Source organism: Prionailurus viverrinus, chromosome A1 (assembly GCF_022837055.1).
Source record: "Prionailurus viverrinus isolate Anna chromosome A1, UM_Priviv_1.0, whole genome shotgun sequence".
Classification (NCBI taxonomy): Eukaryota; Metazoa; Chordata; class Mammalia; order Carnivora; family Felidae; genus Prionailurus; species Prionailurus viverrinus.
The window spans coordinates 166,344,543-166,360,422 of NC_062561.1; positions in this window are offsets into that span (position 1 = coordinate 166,344,543).

Here is a 15,880-nt window from a genome sequence, read left to right on the forward strand (position 1 = left end):
GTTTATCCTATTGTGGCTCTTGGACATAAGCCTGTTCTACAACTTAAATGACCTTTACTTTTTTGTGTTTCCACAGTAGGTGCAGGCTGTGCTTTCACTCTTCCTTCTTACTAACTAATGCACATGTACCCATAAATCCAGATGATCTGTTCTGGATTTTTTTTTTGTTGTTTTTTTTTTTTGTTTGTTTGTGTTTTTTTTGTTGTTTTTGTTTTTTTTTTTTTTACTGAATCTGTTTCATTTATTACACTAAAGTGAATGATTCTCCTTTTATACCACCAGGCCTCCTGAGTTCCATTTCAACTATCTACAGGAAAAACCCACAAATATGTATTTTCATTCACACAGGTAGTCTACAAAAAGAACATTTTTTTCCCTTCTAAGACAAGTCAGTGATTGTTTTAATCATCCATGAAGTCAGATTTATCTTCAGTTCTTGAGCCCCAATATGTTTTAGTCACCTAAAATAAATTCCATCAGTAAAATGACACTGCACTCCTTTCAGGTATTAATGTTATTTGACAAGTAGGAGTTTTACCTCGCACCTGCTACTTTTGTTTCCATGTCTTATGATGTGAGTAAACAACTTGAAAAAGATAAAACTTCTTTCAAATTACTATATGGAATTCTTAATACATTACTGATAATAAGTGTGAAATTGATAGGGCAAGTACTATGATGCCTTTAAATACATGGCTGTAAATACTAGAAAATTGATAAGGCAAGGAAAATAGTAAAATAATGAGATAGGAACAAGGGCTAGCTAGGTGGATGACAATACAAGAAAAAAGAAATTAATTTAAATAGCACTAAGAAGACTGAATTAGTAAAATTATTTAACTGAAATTCTCCTAGTACTTCAAAGGAAGTTAAATATCTATAATTTTTTTTCCTTTAATTTTGACTAGAGTGACCGGATCTTCTGACATATTCAACTTTGTATCTGATTTCTCATTTACACACTCCCTATCAGCTGCCAAAATAATTTTAAAGTTTGATGAGATATGTAAAATCCCTGTGGCAAATTCCACAGGAAGATAATTTTGAGTATTCACTAGAAGAATTATGTATAGAGCTTGCCCAATTATGGTGACTCATAGGGTGAGGGAAGAGGAAGCTAAAGAAAAAGTTAAGCTAAATAATCTCAGAAATTTGGTGCTGTGTAAGTCGATGGTTAACACATTCTTCTTCTTTTGTAAAATTTGTAAAGTGATGTTTTATTGGACACCATCATTGTCCTCAGCAGTGCCTGTCTCAGAGATTAGGGATGTACAGAAAATATGCCAATCTTCCCATAGTAATCATTTATAATCCTCCACAATGAATGCTAGTACTTAAGGCAATGGCTTTATTTATATTTTGGTCAATTGCATAAATTGATACTTTACTTCATTACTTCAAGTTCCTAGAGAGAAAGGGTAGCTAACCTTAGAACTTCCTGATTTAAGTAGGTACTCATGTTCAAAAGCTTTGGTTGGAAGAATTTTAATATGATCAAGTCTACATTTAAATTGAAGTCTCTCTCTGATGGAGTGTAGGTCCTGAAACCAAGGAATTCTTGGAAGTTTCTAAGTTAATGTTGACCATTGTCCAATTTTACAATGATTGTAGTAGTTTCCTAGGGCTGTCATAACAAAATACCACAGATTGGATGAGTTAACAGAAGTTAATTTGTTGACAGTTCTGGTGGTTGGAAAGCCAAGATCAAGGTGTTGGCAGATTGGGTTTCTTATGAAGTTTTCCTTTTGGATTGCAGATGCTGTCTCCATGTAGTGTTCTCACATGGTCTTTTCTATATGTGCATCCCTGCTGTCTCTGTGTGTGCCAAAATTTCCTCTTAGGACAGCAGTCAGATTAGATGAGAGCCCATCTTAAAAGCTTCATTTTTAAACAAAATCACTTCCTTAAAGGCCGTCTCTCCCAAGCAGTTATATTCTGAGGTACTGGTGGTGAGGGCTTTAACTGAATTTGAGAGATATGGATAAAATTGAGTGAATAACACTTGACCCTCTGAACCCCCCAAATTCATGTCCTTCTCCCATGCAAATTTGATTCCATTCCAACAAGACAAAAGTCTTGACCAATTCCAGCATGGATTTTAAGGCCTAAACTTCATCTACATTAAAATATAGTTGAGACACAGAAGGTATGATTCCTCATCATTCCTCTCCAACTGTGAACCTGGGAAAACCAGATAAGTTATTTGCTTTCAGAATACAGTGGTAGTGCTGGCATAAGATAGACATTTCCATTCCAAAAGGAAAATAAAATTGTAAAGAAATAAAGGGTCACAGGAACCAAGCAAATCCAACACCTAGTGGGGTGAAATCATAGATGTGAAGGATGAAGAATAATCTTTTTTGTCCGAAGGCTGTCCTCTGAGCCACCAGAAGCCACCACTTCCAAACCCACAGGGCAGTAGCCTAGTCTTCTGAAAGAAAGGAGGCAGAACTAAAGAGGAGAAAGTCCAACAGCCTTCTTTCATTTGGTGTCATCTCTGTCTCCATTAACCCAAACTAGCACGGTTTCTACTGGTGCTGCTAAAACTCTATTTCTGTTTTCTGATAAGATGGCTGATTAAATCATGAATTCTCTATCAACTGAGTGTATAAGCACAACCTTGATGTTCTCTTCAGGACATGCTCCCTTATTTTTTGCACTATGCATTAGCTGAGAATTTTCCAAATCTTGAAGTTTAGTTTCTTTTTGCTTAACAATTCCTTAACTTCATAAGTCTCTTCTCAGTTTTTACTACAGGCAGTGAAGAGAAACCAGGCTTCAACACATTCTACATTCTTAGCTAAACATCCAACTGTATCTTTTACAAATTCTACTTTCAGTGAAACACTGGAACACAATTCAGTTCTTTGCCACTTTTTAACAGAGATCACCTTTCATCCAATGTCCAGAAACATAATCCTTCTTTCCATCTGAGACCTCTGCAGAAGCACCTTTCACAACAATGTTCTCTACTAACAGTCTTTGCAAACAATCTAGGTTTTTTTCTGAAGTGTACCTTAAAACTCTCCCATCATCTACCCATTACCCAGTTCCAAAGCCTCTTCACATATTTTGGTATTTGTTTCAGCAGCACCCATGTTCCTGGTATGAAAATCTGTATTAAGGTTTTCCAGATAAATAGAACCAACAGGTTATGTACATGTGTATAAACATATGTTTATATACCCACACATATAAACATAAGTTTGTGTATGTATGTGTATATATATGCATATGTATATATACACATTTATATATGGAGGGAGAGACATTGAGGTTTATTTGACTTAGGTCATGAAAATGTGTAGGTTAAGTAAATCTAAAATCTGTAGGATAGGCTGGCAAGCTGGGGACTAGGGAAGAGTTGGAATTTGAGCCCAAAGACTGATGGCAGGCTTTCTTTTATTTCCACAGAAGGTCAGTCTTTGTTTTATTAAGGCCTTCAATTGTATGAGGCACCCACATTCATGTCATGAAGGGTAATCTGCCTTACCCATTTAAATGTTAATCTCCTCAAAAAAAAACACCTTTATAGACCTCTATAATGATCTTTGAAGAAATATTTGTGCAACATGGCAGAGCCATATTAACATACAAAACTAATAATCACTATTAAACTTTTTTTTAGTTTGTAATACTTACTTGATAATACTTAGAATTTATTTGACCTTTAGCTTTAGATGTATATTGAATTGATGTCTTTGAACTTCCTTAATTATTACAAGCCTATATAGAGAGCTATTAGAATTAGCTTCCAATACATGAGCAGAGCCATAGTCATAAACAGCACATCATGGAAATCATCTGAACTTGTCCCAACTTGATTAGTTAATAGTGTCTGCTTTCATTTCATTTTATTCCAGCCCAGGCTGTATCAAACCCAGCACAGAGAAATCATTAAGTAATTTTTATCACTTCATATTTTTATGATCTTTATGAAATTTTGACTTAGGTAATTTGGTTGTGGTCCATATGAATTATTAGGTGAACTGACCACACAATTCTGACCAATTCTGCTTTGTTCTCTTTTTATTCAATTTTACATTGATATATTTTGCATCTATAAGAAATTATGTAATTTAGGGTTTTTTTTTTCAGTCAATTGTTTACTAAATTGAAGTATATAATAGCACACAAGCAATAAGAGAGACCTCATTTTTTCCAGGTAATACTATATACCATTTACTGATTGGTATGCCAACAAGAAATTGTAGTATTTAGTTGTGTAAGACACTGACAAAAAAGCAATTCAAGTAGAACTGGCCTCACAAAGAACTATAAAATTATGCATGGACTGTATAGATAATGATATTTCACTTAATTTGATTTCATATATAATTCTTATTTACAAGGAAATAGGGTAACAGCACAATATCTTTGTGATTAGATTCTTAAAGTACTATACCAACAAGATCTGTATATGTCTGTGCTGCATATAAATAATAGGCCTGTACTTTATATTGTCTCATGATTTTATACTGTCAAAGGATGCTGATGTACCTCTAGATAAAACCTGTCAGAATAAGTGAGAATATGTAATCTAATCATTCTAGGTAAAAGTGAGGCCAGTGTCATCTAAACCTTTTTTTCTCTTGGCTTTTTTTTTTTTTGTTTTTTTACCTCTAACAGACCTCACTTTTGCTTGACTTAGAAAATCATACATAAATGGAGGACTATTATAGGATTTTAAGTATAATGTTTGCAAACAGACAGTTGTGTCTAACATGATTGGAGAATGTTGCAAGATGTATCTACATCTATGGAAGTTCAACTAATCTGTTGAATTATCATTTATTATCTCTGAAACATAGTGTCTTCTGTTGCCTGAGATCGTTTGTGAACATATATTAACAAAGGAAAGCAAGCTAAAACCTTGAGAAATAATATTTGGCATGTTTTCTCTGATTTTCTGCATTGATAATAGCCCTACATCAGATACAATGAACATCAAAACATGCTATAGGTATATCCATGCAAGTTTCAATAGAAGAGACATGTAATTTATTTTCCTATTATACATATTAAATACTCCCATACAGTATTATAGAAAACAAGTCCTTAGGGGAGAAGATTTGAAATAAAATTTATGTTCATTGAAAAGCCACTTGTTTCAATGATTGTATATTATTTTCATGGCAGGATTATAGGAGATTGTTAACATGGAGTACATTTAATAGGTTTAAGAGGAAAAGGAAATAGCAAGGCATTTAGAGACCAAAGTTTCAAAGGGGAGAATGCTGCAGTATGTTATTTTTGTTTAGCAAAATGATACAGAAATTGTATGGCCCTATCTATACTTGGCTGTCATACTGTCCAGAGGTATAAAATAAGGCTAAAATATTTCTAAGTCTTATAGCCATTGTAGACATTTTAACAAAGAGAATATTGATACCTGTCAAAGTTCACAATTATGATCCTCCTGATTTGCCTGTTACATAATCAGAAAATTTACATTTTAAGATAAACAATTCATAAGTTTCTTGAGGACAGGAATTCGCTTATATGTATATGTATTAATTGCTCACAACATTTGGTAAGCTGCTAGACATGTGAAAATTAATCAATATATATCTGATTATGGATTAACATTTGAATAGATAATTCTAAATCAGCAGAGTTTCTGTTTTAAACAGAAATACACAAAGGAAAATCACAAGTTATATAAAAAGAAATCCAAGGATGATATTTAACATTTGAAAGGATTCCATTAAATAGGACATTCAATAGTACATTACTATGGGAAATTACTTAGCATATTTATTTATGTATAGTTTTATGTCCAATTTGCAATAATTATATCATCATGTCTAATGAGATGATGATTTTGGATTTTTCCCCCAAAAGTAAAAATCTATGTTTTGTTTCTGATGAGAACAGTAAAACAAAATTCTAGGGTAAAATGGCACTGTCAGCACTGGTCTTAAATTCTGCTTCCACCGCAACTGCACAGATAAAATATGAGAGAAGCACATTTTATAATAATTAAAAATGCATAACCACAATGATAAACAAAATAAAGATGGGATGAGCAGGAACACAGAGACCATCTGGGACTGAAACAAAGGAACTTTTGGGTTCCAAGATCTAAGAAGACTTAGGCCTTAGGGAGTTTGACTCCTATAGGCTAAAGAAGACTTAAGTTGACCCAAATGATAGATGACCATAGTATATGTCAGTCACTGTAACTAAGAGCTAGAGAATACCTGGAGGAAAAAAAACACCAGAAAAAGTGCACCCATTTATAAACTTCAATACCTAAGGTAGTTGGAAATCAACAGAGAAGATTTACAGTAGGAGTAACCAAAGCTGATGACTGAATTTCCAATATACTAAATATCATCTTGTATAAGAAACTCCTGTCATCTACTAAGAACCAAAAAAATCTTTTTACATGGAAATAAAAAGAAACAAAAGAAAAAACTAATTCTGCATTTGGCTTTTGGACCCAGTATTATATTCATAGAAACTTGGTAGGAGAAGGAGAAAAACAACAAAAATGGAATGATAACAAAATCTGCCACCACAGAGTAGCATGTATTATCACTGACTGCCCTTTGCTCCACATAACCTTTTCTAGGAAGTCTATAATTAACAACCTTGAAAGATATAGACAGTATATATAGAGCAAAGGGAAAGAATGTGGAGTCTGATTCCCTAATCAGCTCATGGATGCTTTCCTGTATGGCTGCTCACCATTGCAAGAGGAGGCATCCATCTGGGCCCATCCATCATCGCCCCTCTACTCTTGGGATGCAAGAAGAACTGATGGAATTATGCTGGTAACTATGAAAATGGTGTGACTTTGATTCGCAAGTCTCATGGACACTGACTGAACACATAAAATTATAGCAGGCTAATTTGTTAGATTGCAAATATAGACTTAAGCAACAAGATGGTGGTAAATTTCCTGGGTTTTTTTGCCTTACATATCCCAGACAGAGTGCTGGAGAAGCCTACAACCTAGAATTGTCAAAGTGTGCAGACAAAAAAAAAATGCCTCAACAAAAACATATTCTTTCCAAACAAAAACCATGAAAGGAGCAGCCTAGCAGGACAAAATATTTAGGCAATAACTACTCTAACCAAAAACCACAGAAAATACTGCGGTTCCGTTCCCATCCATGACAGCAAAGACTGAGTGGGAAGCCACAGACTTTCATGAAACGTACAACAAGGCACTCAGACTTCCTGCCAGGGTATTGCAGCATAATACTAAATCTGTCCGTATTTCAGTTAAAAATCACTCTCCAACTCAGAACCAGGGAGATGTCAAATGGAGTGTAAAGACCATAAATAGACGCGAACATGGAAATGACAGAGGTTAAAATTATCTGACAAATGTTTTAAAGCAGCCATCATAAAAATAAACTTAATATGTGGTTATAAACAAGCATTAAAAATGAAAAATAGCCTGAGCAGAGAAATGTCAGAAAAAAATTGTAAACAATAGCCAAACATAAATTTTGTAAATAAAATATAATAACCAAAACAAACAAACAAAAATAATAGATGGTCTCAACATGAAAGTGGAGAGGACTGAAGAAAGAATTGGTGAATTTGAAAATACAACAATGGAGCAACAGATAAAATAGTCAAAAATAAAAAAACCCAGACCCATTTCTACAGGAATATGTGCAAATAAAGCTAAAATAATAATTGTGTCACTGGAGTTATAGGAAGAACAGGACGGGGCTAAAAAAACTACTGAAATAAATAATGGCTGGAAACTTACCAAATTTTGCAGAAGATGCAAACCTATAAATTCAAGAACCTGAGCAAACCCAAATAGGAAAACTCAAATACTTATCAAGGCATATGTCATAAACTTCTAAAAATAAAGAAAAATCTTGACAGTAGTAAGGGAGAAGAAGGTGTATTACCTACAGGTGAAAAAACAAAAAATAACAGATTTTTATCAGAAATCCTGCAGGCCAGAAGAAACAATCATGGCATTTTTTAAGGGGTGGAAGAAAGGAAATGTCAGCCTATATATAGTAAAAATATCTTTGGGAATTAAGGAAAAATTGAGACATTCTCAGATGAGAGAAAACTAAGATTATTTGTTGCCAGCAGACCTCTTCTAAAAGAAATGCTGAGGAGAGTGTTGTAAAGAACAAAGAAAACAGTAACAAAGTAACCATGGAACATGATGAAGGAAAAATAATGCAATAAGCAAAAATATGGGTAATAAAATTGGTTGTCTTTCTCCTCTCGATGCTCCTAATATATATGTGACAGTTAAAGTAAAAATTATAAAACACTTTGTGAAGGGGTTCTCAATTTATATAGCAGACATATATCTAAGATCATTTAAGTGGGGGAGGGTGAAGGGACACAAAGGGTGTAATATGTGTACACCTAAACTGCTATAATGATACCAGTAGATTGTGAATAAATTATGTATCTGATACCTAAAACAACTACTCAGTTACACACTCAGAAAACACTATGGAGATAAAAGTCACAGCATAGGAAATGTAGTCGTTGGTACTGCAATAGCTTGTGTGGTGACAGATGGTGGCTACACTTGTGAGCATAGCATAATGTATCAACATGTCAAATCAGTATGTTGTACACTTGAAACTAATGTAATGTGTGTCAACTGTACTTCAATTAAAAAATAACCCACTCTGGATGAACCCAAATGGAAGTCCAAAAAAATCATTTAACCCGTAGGAAGGCAGCAAAAATAAAGCAGAAAGAAACATAGAAAAAACAAAACAAAAATAAAACAGACTTAAACTCAAACCTATCCCTGTTACATTAAATGTACGTGGTCTCAATATACCAATTAAAAGACTGATAAAGGCAGAATAAATTTTTAAAAATCTCCCAAATATATGCTGTCTATAGGAAAATCACCTCAAATGTAATAATATAAACAGGATGAAAAAATAGATCATGAAAATATTAAATCAGAAGTGACTTTATCAGATAAAGTAAGCTTCAGAATAAATAATTGAATTAGAGAAGGACATTATTCAATGATAAAAAATTAAAGAAGGGCATCCTGTCTACTGGGGTGGGGCAGGACTGGGTTCTCCTGAGAGATGTGGACAGTACCACATCCCTGACCATCTCAGTGTCACCAAGAAGTGGTCCTAATCCACAGCCATCACCTTTCAGGTGGATGGACCACACGGCTTCCATCTCTTGACCCAATTCTGGAACTGAAAAATTATAATCTCTGGGGAAAAAAATGAGTCTTTGGGCCAAGGTCTTATTAATGAGCAGCAAACATGAGCCTAGTGGTTTTCATACAGAATATCTGGGGCTCCAAACTCTTTAATATTTCATAGTCTAATCTCTGTCCTGTTGTTTCCTTTTCCATTACCCTGATAGGAACATGCAAGAGATTTCATGTGTCACAGAGGATATAAAATACTTTTTGGATGAAAGCATCAAAAACTACAAATTATGGTTTGGAATCTGTGCTTCAGTATGAGATACTTGATGGGGGCTTTATCATGCAACATTAGTTTGCTTACCTTGTGTCAAGAGAATGATTGCCTAAATGTAAATGAAAAATGAGCTTTTTCATCTAAACAAACTCTTAAAATAGCATTTTCTTCTGGGATTGCTGCTGAAAATAGACATTAAAATGAAGTAAAAGGTATTCATCAACTGCTACATGAAGTTGTATTTTAAAAACCTCTTTCTGGGATGTAACACCTTACAGTCCACCAGTTAAAGATTTTTTTTTCAAATTACCTTTTTCAGAATATAATAGTCAAGCACTTTACATGTATTACCAAATACAGCATTACTATATATGCATGTATAACCAAATACATGTAAATATCCTATCTATTTGATATGTGAGGAAACATTTAAGAAACGTGCCCAAAACCATACTCCCAGTAATGAGTGTAACTTGTATTTCAATTTCTGTATAATCTAGAAATCTTAACTGCTATGCATATATTTAATAGAATATTTTCAAAACACATGGAAGAAAAAATTGAATCCCATTACCCAGAGATGAAATAACCATCTTAAATATTTTTTCTTTTCATCTTTTTATATGTATATGCTTTTTGAACATACATTGAGACTGTATGAATACATAGTTTAGAGCTAAAAATTCTAACATTTAAAGATTGTGATGCATATTGCCAATGGCTTTCCAGAAAGATTGCAAAAACAGTAAGACCAATGTATGAGAGTGCCAATCTCATTTGCCAGCATTGAATGTTCTCTTCATTAATAAATGATTCATGATTCATATTTTAAAAAGAATAAAAGAATAATAATTCGAATTCTAAATTATCTCTTCAGAAAACTCAATAAGAAGAACACTACACAATTCATTTTGTTAAGAAAGCCTTACCTTAATGCCAAAACAGACATAAAAAAAAATAAAGAGAACCACTGTTTTATTGTTCATGAATATAGATCAATATCTCTTATGCAAAGATCTTTAAGAACAAATAGCAGCCAACAATTATACATCATGATTGAGTGGGATTTGTTTCAGTGATGCAAGGCTGGGTACTTCTTCAAAAATGAATTAATGTATCCCACCATATTAAGAGGATAAAGAAAACTATCAATGCAGACAAAAGAATGAGAAAAAATAAAATTCACCACTTTGGTAAAACCATTCAGAAAAATAGGAACATGGGGCATCTCAATGTGGTAGATGGCAACTATAAAATATCTACAGCTTACCTTAAAAGATAAAATCCTTTCCTGCTAAGGTCAGTCCCACGAGTAGCTATTATTATCACTGTCATTCAATATAGTGATAGAAATTCTAGCAAGTGCAATAAAGCAAGAATCAGAAATAAAACACAGATTGTAGAGAAAGAAATAATAGTGTCCTTACTTGAGGATGGTAGATTAGTCCAATCAGAAATATCTCACAGAATTTATAAAAACAAACTATTACTAATGACAACTATTCTGAGTTGTAACTAATAAGTCCAATTTTATTATTGATAAACAAGTGGGCACAGGAATGAGAAATTAACTATCATTTACAATCCTAAAAAGTGAAATAATTAGATGCATACATACCAATACTTATACAGGACTTGTATACTGAAAACTCATAATGACAGTGTACACAAAAAATACAACGTATAGGACTTGTTATACTGAAAACACATAATGACAAAATAAGTCAAAATAGATCTAAATAAAGGGAGAGAGATACTGTCTATAGGTGAGAATACTCAACATAGTAATGATGTCATCTGTACCCAAATTCTTGTATATATTTAACAGAATTCCCATCAATACTTTAGCAAACTTTTTTGACCCATGGACAAAATTATTCTAAAATGTATATGGAAAGTCAAACTTGAACACTTGAGTAAGTTTTGAAAACGAATCGAGTTGGAGGAATCAGTCTACCCAGTGTAAAGGATTTTTATAAAGCCATGTTAATCAAGAATATATAGTGTTGGTGGAGTGATAGAAACATTAATCAGGGGTACAGAATACACAAATATCCACACAAATACTTTCAACTGATTTTTTGACAAAATTTAAAAGGCAATTTAGTGGAGACGAGAGACTTTTCAGTAAATGAGGTGGGAGTAATTGGACATCCATAGGCAAAAAAAAAAAAGCCTCAATCTAAGTCTCACATGTTATACAACAGTCAAATCAAAATAATTGTGTACTTCAATATAAAATATTGAACTCTAAATTTTTAGGAAAAAAAACTTTGGGGGATCTAGACCTAAGCAAAGAGTACTTAAAATTCACATGAGAAGCACAATCCATAGAAAGAAAAAAAATTAATAATTGGACTGCATCAAAATTAAGAACTTTTTTTCTGTTAAAGAACATATTAAGTAGATGAAAATATAGTTTACAGACTTGGAGAAGATACATGCAAACTATATATCCAACAGAAGACCACTATCTTGAAGATGTGAAAAAAAAAACAACCAGAAAACATTAAAAAAAAACATGGAATCCAGTTAGAAACAGGCAGAAGACATGAATAAACATTGCACTGAAGGGGAGACACAGATGGGTAATAAGCACATGAAAGATTTTGAAATCTTTAGCCATTAGTAAATAGAAATTAAAACCACAACGAGATACACATCAGAAAAGCTATCTAAGATGTAGTAATAACACCAAATTCTGATGAACATTTGTAGGAACTGGTACTTAGGAATGAATGTAAGATGGTGAGCCACTTAGAAAGCACTTTGGAAGTTTCTGTAACTAAGGTACAACCAGAAATTTCACCCAGAGAAATGAAAATATATGTTCACATAACACACATAAAATTTACAGCTACTTTATTCATAATAGTTAAAAACAGGAAACAACTCAGATACCCTTCAATAGGTGAATAGTGAAAGGAACTGTGGTACATCCCTATCCTGGAATATCATTCAGCAATATAAAGGAACAAACTATTGGCACATGCCGTAACTTGCATACATTTTTAGAAAATTATACTGAGTGAAATCCCAATAGTTTATATACTGTATGATTCCATTTATACAACATTTTTGAAATGACCGCATTATGGAAATAGGTTGTAGATTAGTGGTTGCTTGGGGTTAATGAGGCATGGGAGTTAGAATGAAGTGGTTGTGGTTATAAAAGTGCAAACTAATTGACCTTGTGGGGATGGAAATCTTTATCTTCACTGTCTACAGCTGTATCTTGATCACAATATTGTACTATAGTTTTGCAAGGTGTTACTACTGGGCAAAGAAAAAAAAAATGGGGAAGCATACTTATCTCTCTGTATTATTTCTTTTTTCTTTTTAATTTTTTTTTTCAACGTTTATTTATTTTTGGGACAGAGAGAGACAGAGCATGAACGGGGGAGGGGCAGAGAGAGAGGGAGACACAGAATCGGAAACAGGCTCCAGGCTCTGAGCCATCAGCCCAGAGCCTGACGCGGGGCTGGAACTCACGGACCTCAAGATGGCGACCTGGCTGAAGTCGGACGCTTAACCGACTGCGCCACCCAGGCGCCCCTCTGTATTATTTCTTATATTTGCATTTTAATCTAGAAATACGTCAAAATTAAAAATAGTTTCAGGGGCGCCTGGGTGGCGCAGTCGGTTAAGCGTCCGACTTCAGCCAGGTCACGATCTCGCGGTCCGTGGGTTCGAGCCCCGCGTCGGGCTCTGGGCTGATGGCTCGGAGCCTGGAGCCTGTTTCTGATTCTGTGTCTCCCTCTCTCTCTGCCCCTCCCCCGTTCATGCTCTGTCTCTCTCTGTCCCAAAAATAAATAAAAAACGTTGAAAAAAAAATTTAAAAAAAAATAATAATTTCAGAAAACTGAGTGAATTTTTGTATAACTGAGGAAGTTTTGGGAGTCAAATTGATAATTTAAAGTCTTCAGGATAATTTCATTGAATTATCACACTTTTAGATTTACCTTGAGCAGACTTATTAGAACGTTTAATTATTTATGAAGTTGTATTGCCTATTTAGTTGCCTGAACAAGATTCTGTACTATATTTAACCTACTAGGCAAAATGCATAATCATCATCATCATATTGCATACCAGTTTTTTTAACCATCTTTGCGTAGTACGGAATCCATTCAAAGACTTGTTTTGATTAAGAAGGGTAACCTCAAGATAAAATTCTTTCATGGCTGTTTATTGATTGTATTGCTAGTTTTAGTCACACATGTGGGAAGGGGCATGGTTTTCAGCTTCATCTCAAAACAAACGTTCCAAATTAAAATATAAATGTGTGACATACCATATTTTTCGGAAGTGCTAGTGTCTCACTATAGCTAAAAATAACTTTATGAAACTATTACAACATACCTGCCTTAATTTGGGTATTGAATTCAAAATTTGTTATTACTATTACTTCTTTTATGCTATATTTGTGCACATTGCTATATGAAATACTGGAAATGTACTAAATTTGATAAATACCAGTGTACAAGTTCACCCTCCCAAATATTGAAAAATAAAATGAAGAAAAGAATACATTGCCTATCTCACAATGTAATTGTTAGAAATCAGTTGGAAAATCAATGAGAAGACAGTTTTTAAAAATATAATTTGCTCCATTCATGTTTTACTTACCACAAATACTTTCTCACTATTTAAATTGCTCACTGAGGTGTCTGACACTTTAATTGGACTGTGACAAGAAGTGTGTTTTATTTCATCTGTATTTCAAATCCCTTGCAGATTGTGTTCCCCAACTAGTTCACTAATTGTTGAGTGAATAAATAACTGGATGCATAGATAAGTTAATTTGATTATAAAAAGTTCCAAATTGTCTACTTATAACCAACTTAATTTTGAAGCACATAAAAAGTACTATACTTTTTAAGTTAGATCTTGAGCCAAAGCCCAGTTGATATTTTTCTTTTTCTTAGCAAAAGGAGTTTAATTCACAAGGTTTATATGTGAAATCAATTTTTGAGCAGTATCTCTTTCCTGTGAACAGTGCAGTATATCATGTGAAGGGCATTTTCAATCATTTCACCCTCCCCTTAACCCTCACTGCCACCCCTAACCTGAGTCACTACGAACTTGGAAAGCCTGGCTTTTTTTTTTCCCGTAAGAGGATTGACCTGTAAGAATCACATATTTTTCTCAAGGTTGGAGGTGAACACTTTATTCATCAGCCAGTTTAACAGATTCTTTTTCAAGTTACTTCCAAGTGCCTACCTTCAACAAATGGTCTTAGAAATGATGTTCAAAATAAACTTCAATAGTTCACTTTTGACTCATTTCCAGTCCTATTCCTAGGAAAGGATTTATTGACTTAATGTGTTAGTTCAGGTACTCTGCAATCTGTTCACCAGAATGGAATAGGACAATAGATCTCCTTGAAGAGTAAAGGGCAGGGGAGCAGGGATAGGCAAGGAGAGCCCATTGACTGCCAAAAGGTCTGACACCTGTGAGAAAAGACCAGAAGGAGAGGTGGGTGGCACAGGCAGCCATCAACCAGGTTGATGGAAAGTCATCAAACCAAAGGCTCCAAGAAGAGTAGAAATAGCCCCACAATACATAGAAATTTGCAGGTGGAGATGTGGCGTCAGCACAGATGTCGTTGGAGGTTCTGATGGGTGGCAGCTGGAGCTGGGAGTCCATTCTCTCTGCAACAGGCTACCTGAGAAGTGTCTATTCATAGCTGTGACATGTGGTTCTGAGGAGAGAATACAGAATTGTGCCTTTTAGGATAATTAATTTTGACTATTATTACATTTTTATCCTCAAGGAAAATAAACCTACTTCTAATCATTTAGAGATTTAAATGCTATTTGGTCATCAAGTATAATGGGGAAGAGCATTACACTAACAAAATATTTCTTACTTAGGATATTCCTGTATATATCTTAGAGGACTTGGAATAATCTGTCATCATAACTCAGATGTCATTCGCTTATATTTACATTTAATGCCCTCAATTTATTTATTCATTTTTAATGCCCTCAATTAAAAAAAAAACTAGTAATCATTCATTAAATGGCCCCAAATCCCTAATTTAATTAGGGTTTCTCATAGATAACAGACCTTGGCAGTATTCTGACATAAATAAATCCCGTGAAATACTTTTTATATAAATTGAAGCAGTGTACTCTGCGGGGAAACATTGTACTAGTAATCAGAGCTTAGATTTTAGAGTCAGAATTGGATGGATCTGTGGTGCTTCTGGTAAGTAATTGCATATTTCGCTCTTCTTTCAATGTCTATTAAATAGAAAAAAATACCTAATTTTTAAGGTTTTGAGGATTGTTTAAGATACATTTTGTAAAGAATGTAGTGCAGTGTTGAGCAAATAGTACTCAAAAAATAAACACTTGGGAGTCCAAGCATTGTTATCAGTTTTATCAAGATACCTTATTAAATTATAAGTTGGTATTTGTAGAAATTAGTATATCTGAAAAATTATTCAACATTTTAATAAGCATCTCTAACTT